Raw genomic sequence first — 15275 nt, 5'->3', positions numbered from 1 at the left:
TAATTTGATGAACACTCTTTCGAATCAACACTTTCTGGTTATGCCATGATCATGCAATGCAAGTACAAGAAATCAATATAAAAAAGTTAGAGCAAAATAAAATGTATGAAAAATGAGAAAGGAAAAATAAAATAAAATGGTTAGTACCAATTAATAGAAAGAAAAAAAGATTTTATCTATCATGGTTTATAATATATCTTAGCCTCATGCTTTCTAGTTCCATGCTTTATTTGGAAAAATTAACCTAACCGCATGATTACTAGTTCACAGACATTTATTTAGAAGAAAAAATAAAATCAAATAAATTAAAAAACAAAAGTTAGAACTTATTTCTCCTTTGTGTACACCTATTTTGGACAAAATTTCGGCATGGTTTCAGATTGGGAGAATTTCTAGGGTTTATTATATGTAGGGTTTTAGTTCTAGGAGTAAAGGTACTCGAATTGCCCTTGTTGGTGCCCCCTTGGGCTGCCAAACCCTCAATCCTAGTCCATTACAGACTTAAGCGGATCGAGTTCAATTCGAGGAGATACATTTCTCTATGCCTGACACGGAGAATAAATTCTCATGAAGACATGGAGCATATGAACCTCAAAAGTTACTTGCTAGGTCTGACATGGAGAATAAATTCTCACGAAGATGTCGCTTTCACTCCAACTTAAAAGGGAAAAGCTTAATTATAAAGCTTATGTTATGCAATGCAAGTGTTGTGTGTAAGGAGAAATGTTCACACAAAAATTAATATCTAAGAAGTAATACAAACATAAATATACAAGGGTATAAAATAAATTGAAAGAAATAAAAAGAATTATAAATTAAATAAAATTAGATTCTCTATTTATAACTATAGAGACAATATATAATCGACTTAGGTTGACCAGGATCCCCAGTGGAGTCGCCAAGCTGTCGTAACCGATTTTTTCCCGGGCACGAATTTTCCTTGGCAGAAAAAGTAATGTGAATAAATAAATGGTTTTTATTGAAATGTTTTGGGAGTCGCCATCAGCCTTTTGAGTTAGGTAGGTCGGATACCTTAAAATCATCTTTTAAAAGAGTTTTTAAGAAAACATCAGTTAAAAGATAAACCGGTCTACGTTTAACCAAAAAATTCGTTCTTTTTAATAATAAAAATGGATTCGTGGTCAGTTACGTTTGGGGAAGGGTTAGCACCTCCACAACGTCCAAAATTGGTCCCTGTCGATTATAAATTATCTCTGATAATATAAATTTAAGAATTCGAATATAAATTTAATTTATGATTCTATTATTTCATATTTTAATCGGAGAATTCTAAGGAAGAAGAAAATAAATTTTGTAAATTATAAATAAAATATTTATTTATTTAAAAATTTCAGAAAAGGACATCTAGTTGCTTTAAGACAACCCATTTCTTAATATAAAAAATAAATAAATATTAATAAAAATAAGATAAAATAATTAAAATAATATATATATAAGTAGGATATTTGCTTATTTTTAAAATATCATAATATGACATCTAGTTACTTTAAGAGTACCCTTTCTGAGTATTTAAAAATAAATAAATATTATTATTTAATCAAATTATAAAATTATTATAATTATATTATATTTCATATAAAATATTAGTGAATAAAAATAATTAAAGTACAATATTTAAAGTATTGAAAGATAAAGGACAATAATAATAATAAAATGAAATTGTAATTAAATAATGACCAAGATAAAATAAATTAAAACTATATAATTAAATTAAAAAGTAATAAAAATATGGTCAAAATGAAATGAATTAAAATATAAGTGACTACAATAGAAAATATAAAACCTAAAGCCCTAATTCAAAATACATAAAATATGGGTATTAAAAGTGTAATTTAACCATAATTAATTAATCGGGATTAAAATAAATTTAATTAAAATTATAGGGGCTAAACATAATATTTTACCTTATGTATATATAAATTAATTTAGTGACTAAAATAAACATATATAAAATTCGAATACAAAATTAAAATATATTGAAATTTAATTTCAATGACCTTAATATAAAATTTATAAAACATGAATGACTGAGAAAATGATTTTACCCCCATCAATTTACACACAAACCTCTCACCAAAACTATGTCGTTTTGGTGAGGGTATAAATACCCTTTAAATGGCCCTAAAGGCCAAATATTTTCATTTTCCATTTTCTTCTCTCTCTCTAGAAGAGAGAAAGAAAATTTCTCTCCCCCTCACTCTAAAGCTTCCGGTCGGAGGGAGATGGTCATCGGCCAGCCGCCTTGTTTTGGTGTCGGTACGGTGGTCGGAATTTACAAATTACCTTTAAATCGAAGCCTGTAATTTTCTAAACCCCGATCTAACCTTCTTTTAACCAAACTCCTTAAATTAGCCTAGATCTACATTTTTACCTTTGAACAAACGGCGGTTCGACGACGATTTGGCTTCCTCGGTAAGTTTATATCTTTTCTCTTTGCTTCTTTTCGAATGATGGCTGATTTTTGTGTAGTTATTGTCGTTTTTGTTGATGGTTGCTCTCCTCGTTCTTGCTCGTTAGTGGTTACTGTCGATGTGGTTGTTGATGTCCCCTTTTTGCAGGTTCGGGGGCCTTATTTATAGGCCACCACGAACCTGCCTTCGAACCGAGTATAGGAGGGTCCTTCTGTGAGTCACCAAGGATACAGTGGTGACTCACCGAAGGGATGGTTGTGGGCTGCCATCTGGTGTTTTAGAGTCTTCTTGCAGGTGCTAATTGGAGCGGGGAACCAGCTATTGTTGAAGCTGCTGGCAGCTGCTGGAGCTTAAACGTGGAGGGGTTGTTGTTGAGGTAAAAAAGGTGATTACAGAACGCTGGAGTTTTCTCCGAGATACTTAATTATCCACGTCAATGCACTGTCGGTGGTGTCACGAGCAGCGAAAATTACACCGATGATGTTGTCGAAGATTTGTTCGTCAGTCAGGCCTTCTTTGTCACTCATGAAAGACTCGAGCAAGTCATTGCAATCCCGCTTCATTTTTCTCCTGGTCGATATGATTTCGGCTAGAATCCGGGCAATCTCGTTCCTCGATTTCATTGATTTGATGAAAAGTGTGTCGGGGAGGTTGATCGGTATCAAATTGTATCCTTTCACGAGAACGTAGTAGCATTTTTTAGATCTTCACGGTAAATCACTTGGTCCTCTCCGAAAATTTCAAATTCTCATATAAATTCTCTCATACTTAGAATAAGGGGCAAGAGAAAACAGGGGAATGCTTACTATTTTCATCTCCTGGAAACTGTTTACGAGGCATCCTTCCAAAGATCGAAGGGAATTTTTGGCGATGGATTCGATGTTAGGTACCGATAATTTGATAGCGTCGGGCATGAAGGCACAAAGAACAAGCTTCCTTAACTTGGCATGGTACTGTCCTCGGCTGAAGAAGATGGCTTGTTTGCCTAAAATCCTCTTTTTGCTTGCGGGGAATGTTGGCTTGAAGAGATGAGATTTGGTGAGCAACACGAACTTGGCAGCTTCGGGGCTAGACATCATTATACATGGACAACCTAGTATATGTGTCTTGAATATGGAGCCATACCTATACACAACAAAGTAGAAACAAAACAGTCATTGTATTTTATATTTGTAATAACACACAACATATTAGGCACCTTTGCTGCTTGGAAGCAAAGAAGACATCTGGGTTTTGGGAGTAGAGCTGGAAGGTTTCACCGATGTAGGGCCAACCAAGAGTACCGGGAGACATCTTGTTCCAGGCCAGCTTATTGTTGTTTACAGAGGGAGGGAGGGTTTAAGATTTTGACCACCAAATCAATATCTTATTACTCATCATTTCAATTAAAAATCGGCAAAAGCGAAAATGCCCTCTTATATTACACTGTAACACAAATCACTACTACTCTATCCTTCATGACTTCTTTTTCGTACTTGCTGCCAAGGATGGATATATGCAGTGGTGCGGGTGCAGCGATCGCCGCCTCTAAAAATTAAAATTATTATATATTTTAAATTTTTATGTATTTTTTATTATCTATTCTCGTCTCTTAGAATTTTATAAGTTCAAGTTTACTCTTTTAACATAAAATCATGTATTCGTCCTTGCTGACCCTATCTTAGTGTTCATATATAATTTCATCTTTTTGTATTTTTTAACACATGACGTTTTATGATTCATTAGTGATGAATGGACAACAACAACAAAACCCTATTCCCATATACAATGGGGTAAGGGGAAGGTAGGGTAGTAGGCTGCCCCCAACGCCAAGTTGAGAACAACTTCCGTGTAAGACCTCCGACAGTCAAAAAATTAAAATTAAAGATAAAATACAATGCATGTATAAATAAATCAATAAATACATAGTTGAATAGTCTTCATATGCAGTCTTCATATGCGCGTTTGTAATGGGAAGTAATCCCTGCACATAAATCTTTGTGTAAAAATCTCTACATATTTATAGAAACGTAACTCCTGGCTAAATTTAAAAAGAGGAAACATGAAGATAAAGATACACAGAAGTCAGTAATAGCAAACTACGAGAAAGAATAAAGTCTAACGGGTTAGAACCTAAACTAATGCAACACTACTCCGCTTCCCTAGTTCTAAGCCTTCATAAATTCCAATAACAAAAACGTATAAAAAGTATAGGTCATGGAATTACTACAAAGGAAATTAAAAAGAAGACAAAGATGCTACACCCTATGACTGTGACCCACACTACTCGGTTACCCTGGTCTTATGTCTCCATACTTTCCTATCAGATGTCATGTCCTCCGTAAGGGCTAAATCCTTCAAATCAGATCTCAAGCAGTCTACCCACTTCCTCCTTGGTCGTCCTCTCCTTGTGACACCATTGACTGTAATCTACTATACCCTCTTGACCGCATCCGACGATTTTCGCCTAAGGACATGCCCAAACCACCGTAGTATTCCCTCCCTCAATTTTTCGGATACAGGCACCACCCCCAAGGACATCCTAATTGCAGAGTTTGGTTTCATATCCCACAGAGTCCTACCACATGCCCATCGAAGCATTCTCATTTCTACGGCCTCCATCATCCTTACGTGATACTTCTTGATTGCCTAATATTCTGATACATACAGTAGCGCTGGTCTTATTTCCATTCTATAAAATTTTCCCTTAAGTTTTAGAGGCACCTTCTTGTCACACAAAACTCCAGTAGCAGCCCTCCACTTTAGCCATCCCGCCTTTATATGGTGTGTAACGTCATTATCTACACCCCTATATTTATGTATCATAGACCCTAGGTACTTGAAACAATCCTTTGAGGGGAGAACGTGTCCTTCGATACATACTTCTACATCTTCATCATTTTGGTTCCCACTGAAGTTTGAATATAAATATTCTGTCTTTTCAATATTGATCCTTAGACCTTTTTCTTCTAAAGCAGTCTTCTAGGTAGCCAGTCTACTATTCAACTCATTTTTTTTATTTCAGCAACTAGGACAATGTCGTCAACGAAAAGCATGCACCATGGAACACCGTCGGGTGTCGCACGATAGATGTCGTCCATAATCAAGGCGAAGATGTAAGGGCTAAGAGCCGACCCCTGGTGGAGTCCAATTTCAACCGGGAAAGCCTCGGTGTCGCCAACTATAGTCCTGACGTATGTAGTAGATCTACAGTACATATTACGAATCGCTCGGATATAAGTAGTTAGGATCCATCTCGTTTCCAAGGTCTTCCAGATCGTATCGCGGGGAACGCTATTATACGTCTTCTCAAGGTCAATGAACGTCATGTGAAGATCTCTATTTTTCCCCTATACTTCTCCATAAGCTGTCGAAGTAGATGAATCGCCTCCGTATTAGATCTGCCTGGCATAAAGCCAAATTGGTTTTCCGAAACCCTAGTAACCTGTCTCAACCTAGCCTCTATCACTCTTTCCCATAGCTTCATGGTATAATTAAGTAGTTTAATACCTCTGTAGTTACCACAACGTTAGGGATCTCCTTTATTCTTATAGATTGGTATCAGTGTAGACTCTCTCCACTCCTCTGGCATCTTGGCAGTCTCTAAAATAATATTAAAGATGTTGGTCAACCACTTAACTCCCTCTTCTCCTAGGGTCAACCACACAGTGATAGGAATTTGATCTAGACCGACAGCTTTGTCCCTCCCCATCTTTCTAAGGGCCATTTTAACTTCCTCAATCCCAATATAAAACAACCTTCATAACTTTAATATGAATGCTTTTTATCAATCAGAAATTAACACCTTTTTAAAAATAAAAACAAAACCCTTATTTGGTTTTTTTTCCAAATTCTAAAAGGTGTAGAATGAGAATGCTAATGAACAAATTTTATATCGAATTCGAGTTCATAAATTTAAATAATGAGATAATATATATATATATATATATATATATATATATATATATATATATATATATAATAGTCTTCGATGGAGTTATCAAACTATCAAAATCATTTTTACGTTTTAAAAAATCGTGTATATTTTGATAAAATAGAGTTGAAATTAATAATTGTAGGTCAATCATGACCAAGCACTTATAAAATTTTCTTTTTGAAATGAAAATTTTGTTGATCCTTGTTTAAAATCAGAGTATAATTGAGTTTAAAAATCAGTTACGTGTGGGAAAATTTAGAGTACCCCACAACATCTAAAATTTATACCATTTACAAAAACATCTCAATTTTATAAAATTATGAATATGGATTTTTTTTCTTCTGAGAGTTACAATCTAGTGACATGTTTGTGACAATCAATTAATTGATTGACACATTTATAATTTTTTTAAATTAAAAGACTTATTTATAATCTTATTAATAACCGAGTGACTTATGTTGTAGTTTACACGAATTATAAATCCCACGAGAATGCAGCTAAAAAATGTGATGATATTTGACATAAATTAATGTCAAAACCAGTGGGCAGTAGCTGCATTCGGCCTTATGCATTGATGGTTGAGAATCTTAATGCATGCTTCCCATAAATTACACGTTCACGCAAAATTAGAAGCAAACAGTGTGACAGTATTCCAATAAGCTAAGGCTAACTGTGAGCTGCAAACCGGTTTAATTTACTTATTATTGTCAATATATATTAAAATATGTATTTGATTTTACATTATATATACTTATTTTATTCCAATTTTTTTTATTAATATAGAGTATGTATAAAACATCATCTGCGAGTTCTTAAGGAATAATGATAATTTTTTTTACTACGGAAGTCGCTTGGTTCATGCTATTTTATTTCATGTTAAATATAGTTAATTGCAAGTAATTTTAAGTGCATGCAGAATGCGGTTGGAGTTCAATTCATTTGTATATTTTAGCAAAATAATATACGTCTTTCACCCAATTATACATAGGTACCACCTTGTGATTCTTTCACAATATTAGATATCAATTTGAGATAAAAATAGAGTTCAGGTGACGATGTAAGAATATTTGAAAAGTTTAGGTACCATTTTGAATAATAAGCCAAAAAAGAATATCGGCTTAAAAAACGGGGGGAAATAGTTAACCCGGCGGCCGACCTGGGCTTACGGGCAGTGCAGGATAGCGGAGCTCGTCTTCTACTCTCAACCTAGAACAGGAAATTGAATGAATTTTGATCTAAAATTCTCTTAAAAACACAGCCAAAGACTGTACTATTACAGACAAATCAAATCCCATTTGCATCATAAACTGTTCAACGCCGAAGAGATCAAGAAAAACGATGATTGTTTGAGATTGGTTAAGCAATTAGGATCAAACCCATCAAGATGGGAGGATGGAGAAATGCTGTTCAAGACCAAACCCTCTTTCTAATCATATAAGCCACCGTTATAGTGGGGATAGTGGGTAGTCCTTCTACGTTTTGTCCGCTATTTACTCTCCGGCAGCTTCCATCACTGGCTCTATCTCTTCTTCTTGGCTTCCCAACCCTCCTTTCTCCCAAAGTAGGCTACTTTTTCCCTTTCTTTTATTTAAGCTGCAACAGTTTCTTTTGTTTTCTATGCAAATGTTGAGCATAATTTTATTAGAATTGACAGTGACAGTTGTAAGATTTTATGCTATCAGAACGAACCTATAATATTTGAAGTAATAAATTTATAAAATATTAGGTAGACAAAAATATCTAAAATGCACGTGAATTGGAAATTTTCAGACCAATGTCTCCATCACCGAGAGTTGAGTAACGTCATATTCATTACTGGGTCCTTGTAAAAACTGAAACTTTGTGATGGATTAGGAAAAAAAAGAGCTCAATTGGTTTGAATATTACAGGACTTTATTTGTTGCATATTGTTTATGATGATGGCTGCATCACCTTACTCGTTTAGCTTTTCATGATTCTCTTAACTTGGCTGATATCCTTAACTCTATAAGGCAGATTGGGTTTCTCTTTCCAGCAACATTTATAAACCATCACAACCTAGGAGGAACAAGTTGAGACCTGTTTGCGAGGCTCCACCTCGCACTACGAAAATGCCTCGTTTAAAGTCCTTAAAATTAACTAAAGAACTGGTCAGACAAAGGGCAAAAGATAATGTCATCGTAGTCACCTTTGGTAACTTTGCTTTTATGGATTTCATCCTTACTTGGGTTAAACACTTAACGGATCTTGGGGGATCTTGGGGTTTCTAATCTTCTTGTTGGTAAGTTGTTAAATCTCCTAGCTGTTAGATGACAAGAAATCATGCTTAAAAGTGGACAACAAACAGGAACCGGTTTAATTTAGGGGCTATGGACACCAAACTACTGAAGGCTTTATTGGAAGGGTATCCCGGGGTTTGATATGGGCAGCCGTATGGCTGATGATGTTGGCTTGGGTCTCCTACATTTCATAAAATGGGGAGAGAGAAAGCATATTATAAATGCTATAGTCAACCTTTGGTAACTTTGCTTTTATGGATTCATCCTTACTTGGGTTAAACACTTAACGGATCTTGGGGATCTTGGGGTTTCTAATCTTCTTGTTGGTAAGTTGTTAAATCTCCTAGCTGTTAGATGACAAGAAATCATGCTTAAAAGTGGACAACAAACAGGAACCGGTTTAATTTAGGGGCTATGGACACCAAACTACTGAAGGCTTTGTATTGGAAGGGTATCCCGGGGTTTGATATGGGCAGCCGTATGAGCACTGATGATGTTGGCTGGGGTACTCCTACATTTCATAAAATGGGGAGAGAGAAAGCCATACTTATAAATGCTATACTTCCTTTTGGTGTTGAGCTATTGATGTGCGATACAGACATGGTGTGGTGGAAGGTATGATTCTACTCCTGTTACTTGATGTCCCTCTCGAGTTCATGCCTTTCTATGTTTTATATTTAGCATTATTACTGTTCTCTGTCTGATACTTGATTGTTCCTCTCTAGCACAAGTGTTTCTTTATTGTTTATATGATACTTATCATGTGGAGGAATATAGATTTCTTTGATTCTGTAAGAACTAAAATTTTAGTGATGATATTAGCTTTAGCTATTCCTAGATGTTGCGCTCCTTGAACTTTTTTATTTTGCATTATCTGTGGCTTGTGTTATGTTTACTTACTCTGCTGCCTTATTATATATACTCTTTTTTTTATAGAATGGAAACTCAATGCAATTAGCTCATTGTATTTTACCACATGATACTTTATAGTCGCTCAAAATATACATGAAAATCATGCTTCATATTTAATGCTCCTTTAAAAGGATCCACTTCCATATCTTGCTCGATACCAAGACGCAGACGTCTTAACTTCAAGTGACCAAGTTGTGCCAACAGTTGTTGATGGTAGATTGGCTGACTGGACACTAGGTACTACGATATACAAGCATTCTATTAGTGCTCTAGTTAGACTAGTATTTTTTACATTTATGGCTTTCTTATTTGAACCATTAATGGCTGTTATTATAACTCCTTCGGTTAAAACTAAATCTTTATTTTCCTTAAACAGTTGGAGCTGCCTACAATATAGGAAATTTCCACTGGCGCCCAACAAAGCCTGCAATAAAACTGGCAAAAGAGTGGAAAGATATGCTTTTAGCTGATGATAAAATATGGGATCATAATGGATTTAATGACCTTGTACGTAGGCAGACAGGGCCAGCAGTTGATGATGAGAGTGGACTTTTTATACTTATGATGGAAATCTCAAGCTGGGAATTCTTCCGGAAAGTATATTTTGTAGTGGACATGCTTATTTTGTTCAGGGAGGATCCGTATGCTCGTTTTCAGCAATTTAGATAGTCTCATTCTGTTTTCGTTTTACTGATTTTTCTAAACTTAGTTTCTTTGACTTGTATATTTTACACGTGTGCCCTGTTGAACTTTAGTTATCTTGCTTGTATGTGTTAATGAGAAGCTGCATATGTTATGCAACAAGCCTGTCTTAAGCCCTAATGCGATTGACAGGCTATGTATCAGCAATTTAGGCTGGAGCCTTATGCTGTGCATACTACATTCCAGTACGCTGGTACTGAAGGGAAGCATCATCGACTCCGGGAAGCCATGGTTTTCTATGATCCACCAGAAACTATGAATCCCCTGGTAATTGTGTACCGGTTATGATATCAGTAGCTATATTAATATTATATGTTTTCTAGAAAATATAAAACAATAAGTATTTCCGTGCCAGCTATTCTGTTGATTCGATGTTAATATTGCTCTATATCATGAGATAATTAGAGTTTAAGACAATCTTTGCATAGGCCTGTCAGACTTCTATTATATTTATCAATTTGATATGGAAACGCTGAAGTTTTCAATCATGTAAGGTGAAGGGATCATATCTCATATGGATTATAGGCATCAAACATTAGCAACATGGTAATTTTAGGATGAAGGAAATGGTCGATGTAACATAAAGTTTGGCGTATGTAACATTTGCAACATTGTTCTCTTTAATACTTTTTCTTTCTTTCTCCGTGGATATGTCATGGTTAAAATTCATGTAACAGATGATTTGCGTCTAATTGATTGAAATCTATTATCACCAAATTTATCAGGGAAATGTTTGAGTTTTATACTGAATGAACACGTATTTAACCAATATCACTTTAAATTACAACATAAAATGCAAGGAGCTGGTGGAAGCTGCTGCACTATCCATTCTCATGGACTTTCAAATTAATGCTTAAAAAGCTTAATGTCTTGTTTCACATTCTTTTGAAAAGCTAGCTTTTTTTATCGCCATTTAAGGATATATTAAGATGATAAAGGATTGACGTATGAATGTGGCGGTTACAGGTCGTTTAAAGTTTCTTGTCTGCTAGTGGGTAAGGGCTTTTTGTTGCGGTGCAAATCAACAGTTGAATCTATTTTCAGAACATTCCTTAGAACTCATCCTGGAATTCTGTTTTTGAGTGATTTGGGAGGTGTGAGATGGGCCTAATGTTGAATATTCAATATTGGCAGTCATAATTGTTGAAGTTTAGTGGCAGCAGACGGCTAAATGAAGAAAACATGGGCTGTTAATTTGTTCAAAATTAGGCAGCCACTTTGTTTAAAATAGAAATGAGGAAAATACAATTTTAGTCATTGTACTTTAGGGTATTTTCAATGATTAGTCCCTAAGCTTCAACTATAAATACCCTAGCTCATTTAGCTTTAAAATTATCTCAAACATCCCAAAATCCCAAATCATTTCTTTCTCCCAATACTAGAGAGTTTTCTTGTGAGTAGTGAGTGTTTTGTAAACACCTGTAAATTTTCTCTCTTAGTAAAAGATCTGCAGCAGTTCGGAGACGTAGGCACAATTGGCTGAACTCCGTTATCAATTTTTCGGGTATTATTTTTTCGCTTTTATTTCGCATTCTCACTAATCTGGTTATAGGGAAATTACTCGTTACTAGGTTTATTTCCCAACAACTGATATCAGAGCTTTTGGTTATGAATTTTGTCAATTTTTTGCGAGGTTACTATTCACGTTAATAGTTAAATTTTGTCGGCGATACGAATTTGTCGACGGAGGTGTTCTAATACATGGTGGTTTGCAAGAATTTTCGGAAACGATCCAAAGGAAGCCAGATTCGAGTGGGAGCGATGGCTTTGAGAAACGAAGTTGATGAGTTTTGGAGGGAGTTGCTCATATGCAAGGGAGCAATGAGTGAATGAAATGCGCTCAAGACCTTCTTGGAAGGACTTAGACCAGGGGCGATGCTCGGGGAAGAGCAAAGAAATGCCCAGAGACTTTCGGTGACCATAGTTGTAGCCGGAAAGCTGACTGAGCTTGCAGGTGACAAGCCAAGTAGATATGTGTCGTCCAGACCCATGTCCAGAGATAGTGGCAACGATGGGGGAGACTGGGAAAAGGTGCAGCAGGGAAATGATAGAGAAAGCTCTTCGAACGGCCATAGTGAGCCAACGACTGTTCGTAGCCAAGGAAAGTCATCGGGAAAGAATAGCAAGGCTAAGTCCGGTGTAAAGAAGAAGGAGAGTAAGGAAAATTTGAAATGCTACTTCTGTGATGGTCCTCATTCGATTAGAGGATGTCCAGAGAAGCGTCGCCTTACAACCATCATGAAAATGATAGAAGAAGGAGAAGTAGCGAGAATTGGCGCGGTCGCAAGTGTTAAAGCTACCAAGCTAGGAAAAAGACTTGGTCAATTTGAGGGGATCAATGCGACCAAGCAAGGATCGAGACGAGACAAGGCTATTGATGTTGAAACAGTCGAACCCGGAAGAAAACGTGACGAGACTGCAGGTGTCAAAGCAGTCGAGCACAAGAAGGGACCCGGTGCGATAGCAAGAGATAAAGCTGTCAAGTTGAGGGTGCAAAGTGAGCAAGTCTGCTCAAGTATGTCAGGATGGAGGCGTGGTCCAAGTTGAGGCGTCTCAGACATAAAGGGACTCTTAAGGAGTATGTGATCCGATTCAGAAGACTCATGCTCAAAGTCCCAAGTTTAACTGAAGAATATGGGTTCTTCACCTTCATGTTCGGATTGAAGCCATGGGCGAAGAAAGTGTTGGAGCAAAGGGAAGTCAAGGAGTTGTCTAAAGCCTTGACAACCGCCGAGTCCATCAAAGAATTTGGAGTCAAGAAGAATAAGACTTCAAAAGCAAAGCCCAAAGCCAAGTGTAGCGGCAAGAGATTCCATGATGAAGGCAAGTCAGAGGAATGTTGTTCCTCGAGTGGCAGAGAAAATCCACTCAATGATGAACCAGATGGTGCGTCTGGGGAAGATGTGTGCAATCTTGGCACAAGTTAGAGTGTCAAAGATGCTAAGCCGAGGGTAAGAGTCGAGCAAACGAGGGGGCGCAGACTTAAGATGCCAAAAATGTTGCAAAATTACCCGAGGGGAGCCGAGTCATCCAAGGTGATGGATGAGCCCAAGATCGAGTTGTCAAGAGAAGAGGACGAACCCAGGATCGAGGGGGCTTACCGAGGATTTCAAGTGAGGAACAATCCTTCAAAGACTAATAGACAAGAGTCGAAGGGGGCCAAGACGTTGAGGGACAAGGCAATCGTGGAGAAACTACCCATTTGCAAGGTGGGAAGTAAACTCCAACCTTCGTGTTAGAATGGAGGAGGCAAGAAGAGGCATCGGACTTTACCATGAGAAAGTGCTGATGCATGATGGCGCAAAGAACTCCAATGACAAGGGTTCAATGCGAGGAGTGTCAGACTTTAGGGAGTAAGAAGGTCTGACGCAGATCTAGAATAACAAGACCAGAAATACTGCTGCATCAATCGAAGTGTGAAGACAGATTAAAATCTGTCTTCAAGTGGGAGATTGTTGAATATTCAATATTGGCAGCCATAATTGTTGAAGTTTAGTGGCAGCCGGCGGCTAAATGAAGAAAACATGGGCTGTTAATTTGTTCAAAATTAGGCAGCCACTTTGTTTGAAATAAAAATGAGGAAAATGCAATTTTAGTCATTGCACTTTAGGGTATTTTCAAAGATTAGTCACTAAGCTTCAACTATAAATACCCTAGCTTATTTAGCTTTAAAATCATCCCAAACATCCCAAAATCCCAAATCATTTCTTTCTCCTAAAATTAGAGAGTTTTCTTGTGAGTAGTGAGTAGTGAGTGTTTTGTAAACACCTGTAAATTTTCTCTCTTAGTAAAAGATCTGCAGCAGTCCGGAGACGTAGACACAATTGGCTGAACTCCGTTATCAATTTTTCGGGTATTATTTTTTCGCTTTTATTTCGCATTTTCACTAATCTGGTTATAGGGAAATTACTCTTTACTAGGTTTATTTCCCAACACCTAACTATGACCATAATGCATATTACCAACTTCTTGCCAACTCCTTTGTCATTTTTTTTAGAATTTTAAAGTTGACGATCATTCAGTTTTCTTCTGATCGAGCTACACTTCTTCAGGGTTCTGTTATGAGACGATGCTTTTATTTTTAGCATGAGAACCTATAATTCTAAGGAATACAGTATGCACTGGTGTAGGTGAACGTAATGTTGAAAGATCTTCCAGTGGAGGAATTTGGTCCTGCAATTAACATCAGATAGTACTCTCTTTTTAACAATCCATTATTACCCCAACAAGTAAATTAATGCCAATGATATAAGACTAACTTGTTTATTTTCTATGATCACCTCCTTGAAAATTTAGTTTGAGAAGTTGTTTCAGGTAAAAGAGTCGTGGCTTGATGTTCAGCTTTGTCAAGAAGGAAGTAAAGATTGCCATGCATCAAGCAACACAAGTCAACCGGATCTTTTAAGATTTCCTAAACGCAGCAGTGAAGAAACGGTATGTCAGATTCCTTATTTTGCTGATATGAAATATCTTGTTCATAGGGGACCAATCACTTTGTATGTTCCCGGTGTCTCTAGTAAATTGTTTTATGGTAAGAGCCTATGTTGCTCCAGCTCTCCAGTCTTCTTGAAATACCCACGACAACTGTGTCTAACATGGGTATGGGATATGACCTTCTAAAGACTCTTCGAATATATGTCAAAACTTGAAAAAGAATGGACACACCCATGTTGGACAAATACTCGTACCTGACACACAAATTATTGAGTCCAAGTAACAGAAGTAAGCGTTTCGTTGATTAAACTTTTCATTCAGTTAAGCACTACTCTGAGTTTGGTTTGGTGAATGAGTAGCAAAAGTTGTAATTGAGCTCCTTCTGGAAAATTTGCTGGATTGTATGTTATCTTACGTGACCAAATGATTATTACACTATTATGCAGTCTTAATAAAAATCAGATGTTAGCATTGTTGGTTCGGTATTGACCTCGTCGAATTCTAGTTCTAAATTACAGTTGAAGACGGTTTTTCTTCGTTCAAGGATGTTAAAGTCATCCAATTCTCTTCATCAAGCTGCAATTTTTCTGCTTCATAAGTCTTAGTTATGTTGTACAAATA

General features: G+C 36.5%; 1 long non-coding RNA gene and 2 pseudogenes across 1 annotated transcript; 2 read left to right on the top strand and 1 right to left on the bottom strand.

Moving 5' to 3' along the window:
- Window positions 1-3725, bottom strand: part of LOC120215740 — a 29653-nt pseudogene extending 25928 nt beyond the window's left edge.
- Window positions 3726-7561: 3836 nt separating this feature from the next.
- LOC120215739 lies at window positions 7562-10508 on the top strand (annotated as a pseudogene).
- A 3777-nt stretch (window positions 10509-14285) lies between these two features.
- Window positions 14286-15183, top strand: LOC120215732. The gene is made up of 3 exons (XR_005524994.1): window positions 14286-14449; window positions 14535-14654; window positions 15173-15183. It is a non-coding gene; the product is annotated as an uncharacterized LOC120215732 (long non-coding RNA).
- Window positions 15184-15275: the final 92 nt, after the last annotated feature.

This window comes from Hibiscus syriacus, unplaced genomic scaffold (genome assembly GCF_006381635.1).
Source record: "Hibiscus syriacus cultivar Baekdansim isolate YM2019G1 unplaced genomic scaffold, ASM638163v2 tig00110156_pilon, whole genome shotgun sequence".
Lineage (NCBI taxonomy): Eukaryota > Viridiplantae > Streptophyta > Magnoliopsida > Malvales > Malvaceae > Hibiscus > Hibiscus syriacus.
The sequence above is the reverse complement of the archived record's forward strand: the minus strand, read 5'-3'. Positions and strand labels throughout refer to the sequence as shown.